This window comes from Choloepus didactylus, chromosome 2 (genome assembly GCF_015220235.1).
Source record: "Choloepus didactylus isolate mChoDid1 chromosome 2, mChoDid1.pri, whole genome shotgun sequence".
Classification (NCBI taxonomy): domain Eukaryota; kingdom Metazoa; phylum Chordata; class Mammalia; order Pilosa; family Megalonychidae; genus Choloepus; species Choloepus didactylus.
Window position 1 is genome coordinate 21,346,742 of NC_051308.1, and position 6,464 is coordinate 21,353,205.

At 35.8% G+C, this 6,464-nt stretch overlaps 1 pseudogene; it reads right to left on the reverse strand.

Annotated features, from left to right (window-relative positions):
• Positions 1-978: 978 nt before the first annotated feature.
• On the reverse strand, positions 979-3,421 carry LOC119515250 (annotated as a pseudogene).
• Positions 3,422-6,464: the final 3,043 nt, after the last annotated feature.

Below are 6,464 nucleotides of genomic sequence, written 5' to 3' on the forward strand. Positions count from 1 at the left end.
CCTGAGTGGGCTGGGTCACTTCTCTTGTGGAAATAACCTAATCAAAAGATCCCACCCAACAACAGGTCTGCCCTGACAAGAATGGATTAAAAGAACATAGTCTTTTCTGGGGTACATAACAGCCTCAAACCAGCACAGTGGGTAATGTTATATCATTGTGCTTTTAATGTTTATTTCCCTAATGACTAACGGCATCGAGAGTCTTTTTTCTGTGCTTATTTAGCACCCCTATAATTTCATTGGTGAAGTATCTGTTCAAATACTTTGCCTGCTATTTTATTGGATTAGTAGTTTCCTTTCTATTGCATTTTGAGAGCTCTTTATCTTCTGAAAGCAAGTCTTTTACTAAATCATTTGTAAACATTTTGTCTCAGTCTGTGGTTTGTTTTTTCATTCTTTTAATAGTGTCCTTTGAAGAGCAGAATTTAGTAATTTTTATGAAATCCAATTTATCAACATTTACTTTTATGCATGATGCTCTTGGTGTCATAGAACTCTTTGTCTAACTAAAGGCAAAAAGATTTTCTCCTATGCTTTCTTCCAGAAATTCTGTAATTCTAGGTTTTACATTTAGGTCTATGATCATTTTGAGTTAATTTTTTTATATGGTGTGAGGTATGGATCAAAGTTCACTTTTTTTTTTATGGCTATTCAATTTTTTCCAGCAACTTTTATTAAGAAGGCTATGCTTTATCCACCAAATGCCTTTCCAGCTTTCAAAAATTAGTTTCTCATATATGTGTGGGACTATTTTTTGATTCTTTACTCTGTCCCACTGTTTATCATTGTCAATATGACATTGTTTTGTAGTATTACATTGTTTTATAGAAATGACACTTGAACAGTATTGAGTTTCCTGACTCATGAGCAGTTTATCACTCCCTTTATTAAACTCTTCCTTAATTTCTTTTAGCAATGTCTTATACTTTTCAATGTATAAATTTTTTTTTACTGGTTTTTATTTAGGAGGTGGAACCTTCACTTTATCCCAATATTTTCTTCAGAGGTAGACTTTGTTTTTATCTCAAAAGTTCTTCTATTTGAACTCGCACATTTTCAATCAAATCAAATGTAAAAAGAGCTGAATGTTGGACCTTAAGCTGCATTCCAGAAGGCATGTTAGGGATCTCCTCTCCACCTACTGTTATAGAACAAAGATCTTTACACTTCTGGATTTCTTGGCTATTTTTAATTTCTGTCTCATAGTGTGCTTTTGACATATTAAGTACTATATGGAGTGGCTTTAAAAAAGTATTTTCAATCTTTCCAAGTTCTGTCCATAATCCAGTGTGACAGTCATTTTCATTATCTTTGATAACCAAATGCCTCAATAAATTTAATGATGCCATGATCCTATCTGAGTTTTGCAGTAAATCTGTTTCAGCACCCTCTGGGAGAAAGAATACCAAATCTAGAAAGAAAATCAGCTGTGATCCTATACCATTTGCTGTTAGGTGTTCTCTTCAATGACACATCAATGTGATTTTTGATATTTTGAATAATAAAGGCTTCCACACCTGAATGATTACTTGTATTCAATAAGCACCTAAACAATGTATATTTGCTTTGTGAATCCAGCTTGTTAATGTATAGCTGAAGCGTAGTCAAATTCTTTTTCCTCAATGTCTCAATGGGGCAAAGTGTCATTACTTTCACTAAATCCTGAGGTACAGTAAGAAAACTCGTGATTTCTAAATACTGATGAAGTAGACTGTTGTCTTCCATTCTTAATAAACCATTCTCCAACAAACTCAATCCTTCAAAGAAAACAGACCCTTCTTTTCTTTGCAAAAAGACTTCAACATGCCCTATATTAAGTTGCTGAACGCCATTGGAAGCTGATCAGTACTGATGCCCTGTACAAATACTAGTTATCCAGAGAAGCCATAGACTCTACTAATTATTTGTTGTCTTCTTCCTCAAATTCAAGATAATTCCAAATTCTCTTTTTCCTTCCATGATTAAAAATCATTTTGGGGAAAGGGTCTCCCATTGCTGATAAAAAACCTATGATTTCAGATACAAAACACCTTAAAGAATCATTACCGGCTTTTTCAGACTGTTCAAAGAATTGTGCTGCCAGGAAAGGGTATTTCAAGCTTTTGAAACAAAATTTCAGTAATTCATCCTTAAATTTTTCATTTTCGAAGTCTTTTTTTTTTTTTTTTTTTAGTGAACTCTATTAAGACCTGTTCTAGTTTGCTAATGCTGCTGAGATGCAAAACACCAGAGACAGATTGGCTTTTATAAAAGGGGGTTTATTTGGTTACACAGTTACAGTCTTAAGGCCATAAAGTGTGCAAGGTAACACATCAGCAATTGGGTACCTTCACTGGAGGATGGCTAATGGTGTCTGGAAAACCTCTGTTAGCTGGGAAGGCGCGTGGCTGGTGTCTGCTCCAAAGTTCTGGTTTCAAAATGGCTTTCTCCCAGGATGTTTCTCTCTAGGCTTCAGCTCTTCAAAAATGTCACTCTTAGTTGTTCTTGGGGCATTTGTCCTCTCTTAGCTTTTCTGTAGCAAAAGTCTGCTTTCAAAGGCCGTCTCCAAAATGTCTCTGTAAGCTGAAGCTCCTCTCTCAGTTCCAGTGCATTCCTCAAAGTGTCCCTCTTGGCTGTAGCAAGCTCGCTCCTTCTATCTGAGCTTATACACTGCTCCAGTAATCAAGGCCCATGCTGAATGGGTGAGGCCACACCTCTATGGAAATTATCTCATCAGAGTCATCACCTACAGTTGGGTGGGTCACATCTCCATGGAAACACTCAAAGGATTCCAATCTGATCAGCACTAAATCTGCCCCACAAGATTGCATCAAAGAACATGGCTTTTTCTGGGGGACATAATACATTCAAACCGGTACAAGACCTTACAACACTGACAAAGGCCGTGGTCATCGGTTTGTATATGTTCTTTTGAGTATGGAACAGGAAGAAGAGGCAGCTGATTCCAAAGGGTAGATAATGCTAATCCAACTGAATATGCCTTGTTATTATGAAGTTTTTGAATCACTGTCTGTAATGGCTGAAGTAAAAGAATAATACTTTGGGATATTTGTTTTCCAGAGGGTTCTTCAGTCAGTTCAAGCAAGCCCAACAATAATTCCTTTGGATTGCATAACTATAAAAATATTCACAATTGAACCTTTACTGATAAATTAAGCATCAGAAAATAATCTTTTCTTTTATCATCTTCCTTATCATTCTGCAAGAGGCACCAAACAATAGGAACAACAAGATTCCAGCCCATATTCTTGATGGTGACCTTATTCTTTTCATTTTGAATCATTTCTAATAATTGGTCTGTATATGCTTCATCTGTACACCTTTGGCCTGCTATGTGAAACAGACCAAAATCTTCTTTCAAATTTTGCTCTTCTAGGATTTGATGTCTTTTTATTATTGATTGAAGTTCTTCCACAACCATTCTGGTTATTTTTCTAATTTCTGTGTGGCAGATGTCTTCTCTCTCAGCACCCTCCTTCACCTCTTCGGGCCACGCAGGCCACTCTCCAGGTCCCATCCTGCCCACAGTATGTATGTTTTGCATTTATTTCATCAGATTTATCCCTCTATATTTCATATTTTTGATGCTATTATGGCATTTTAATTACATTTTATTTTCATTGATATTAGATAGAAATACAATAGATTTTTGTACATCAACATTGTACCCAGAAGCCATAGAAAACTCATTTATTATACTTCTAGTAGCTTTTTTGTCAATTCATTAGTTTTTATACATAGATAAGTCATCTATAAAAAGGACACTGCTTTTTTCTTTTTAATTGGCATGATTTTTATTTATTTTTCTTGCCTTATTGAACTGGCTAGAAACAAGTATAATGTTTAATAAAAGTGGTGAGTGTGGACATCTTTGTATTTTTCTTGAGGTTAGTGGGGAGAAGCATTCAGTATGTCAAAATTGCATGTGACATTAGCTATAGGTTTGTCCTTTAGCTGGTTGAGGAAGTTATCTTTTATTCCTAATGTTCTGAGAGGGTTTTTTGTTGTTGTTAAATCAGGAAAGGATTTTGGGTTTATGAAATGCTTCTTCTGTGACTATCAAGATGATTATATTGTTGTTATTTATTAATTTTTTAATGTGGTAAACCATATGATTACTTTCAAACATTAATCCAGCCTTGTATTCTTGGGATAAACCCTACTTGGTCATGATATATTCTCTTTTTTATATATTACTGGATTTGATTTGCTGAAATTTATTGTAGGTCTTTTACATCTAAGTTTGTGAGAGAAATTGATCTGTAGCGTTTTTCTTGTAGTGCTTTTGTCTATTTTTGGTTTCAGAGTAATGCTGGCCCTATAAAACGAGTTAAAAAGTATCGCTTCCACCACACATTCTGGAAGAGTTTGTGTAGAATTGGTGTTATTGGAATAATTCATCAGTTAAGCCACCTGGAGCTTTCTTTGTGGGAAGATTTTTAACTACAATTTCATTTTCTTCAATGAGACTATTCAAGGTCTGTATTTTTTTTTTTTCTTGAGTGAGATTTAGTGTGATTTGTCTCTTTTAAGGAATTCATCTATTTTGTGTAAGTTGAATTTTTTGGCATATAGTTTTTCATAATATTCCTTAATTATCCTTCTAATATTTGTAGAAACTGATATTTCGGACTCAGGGAACTGGTGCAAAAATGCTGATATTCTGACTACTGTTATTGATGCAGGAAATAAAGTCCTTTGTCTCTAACCCAGTAGTCTCATTTCTCTGCTAGCATCCATGAAACTATAGCAGGCTTGATTATTAATTTAAATGTAGCATCAAACCTAAAATTCTTTAGTTCTTCATACCCATACTTCATCTTGTGACTTTATGTTTAAAGTGCATTTCTTGTAGGTAGTATATAGTTGGGTCTCACTTCTTTATTGAGTCCAACAATCTGGTTTTTTTTTTTTAATTCATTATTGTTGAGGTATATTCACATACCATGCAGTCATACAAAACAAAGCATGCATTCAATTGTTTACAGTACCATTATATAGTTGTGCATTCATGACCAAAATTAATTTTTGACATTTTCATTATCACACACACAAAAACAATAAGAATAAAAGCCAAAGTGAAAAAGAACAGCAAAAGTAAAAAAGAACACTGGGTGCCCCCCCCCCCATTTTTCTACTCATCCATCCATACACTGGACAAAGGGGAGTGTGGTCCTTATGGCTTTCCCAATCACATTGTCACCCCTCATAAGCTACATTTTTATACAATCGTCTACAAGATTCATGGGTTCTGGGTTGTAGTTTGATAGTTTCAGGTATTTACTGCTAGCTATTCCAATTCATTAGAAGCTAAAAAGGGTTGTCTAAAGTGTGCATAAGAGTGCCCACCAGAGTGACCTCTCGGCTCCTTTTGGAATCTCTCTGCCACTGAAGCTTATTTTACTTCCTTTCACATCCCCTTTTTTGGTCAAGAAGGATGTTCTCCATCCCATGATGCCGGGTCTAGATTCCCTTCCCCTGGGATTCATATTCCACGTTGCCAGGGAGATTCACTCCCCTGGGTGTCAGATCCCACGTAGCGGGGAGGGCAGTGATTTTCACCTTTCAAGTTGGCTTAAGCTAGAGAGAGAGGGCCACATCTGAGCAAACAAAGAGGCATTCGGGAAGAGGCTCTTAGGCATAATTTATCAGAAGGCCTAGCCTCTCCTTTGCAGCAACAGTCTGCCAAGGGCAAGTTCCCATGGTGAGGGCTCAGCCCATCAAACCGTCAGTCTCCTGTGTCTGTAAGCACATCAGCAACCATCGAGGTGGGGAAGCCCAGCACCCCTGCACTCTCCACCAGCTCCTCAAGGGGGCTCTGCATAGTTTTTTCTTTTTTTTAATTAACTCTTTTTTTTTTTAATTAACTATATCAAAAAAATTTTTCTTTAAAAAGATACACAGGAAAAAAAAACATTCAGACAAATCATAACGAGGGAGTGAGAAAAAGACAACTAACCTAAAATAACTACTTACTTCCAACGTGTTCCTACTCTACCCCAAGAAAATACCCTAATATAGCAACATTTCTGTGAACTTGTTCCTACCATACCCATCAGAAATTAACAAACCATAGTCACTCCTGGCATTCCCAGAATGTTAAATTTACCCACGATTGCTTATCTGTTCTTATTGGGTTATCTTTCCCTCTTCATTAATTGCTCTCTATCAGTAGTTCCCCTGCATTCTACATTATAAACAATTTATTTTAGGAGTGTGTTGTTTAACCTCTGGGTATTTGTGAATTTTCTGAGTCTCTGATGGTTATTGACTTCTAATTGTATTCCATTGTGGTCAGAGAATGTGCTTTGAATAATTTCAATTTTTTTTTTTTTAATTTATTGAGGCTTGTTTTATGTCCCAGCATATCGTCTATTCTGGAGAAAATTCTGTGATCACCTAGAGAAGAACGTGTATCCTGGTGATTTGGGATGTAATGTTCTATATATGTCTGTTAAATCAAA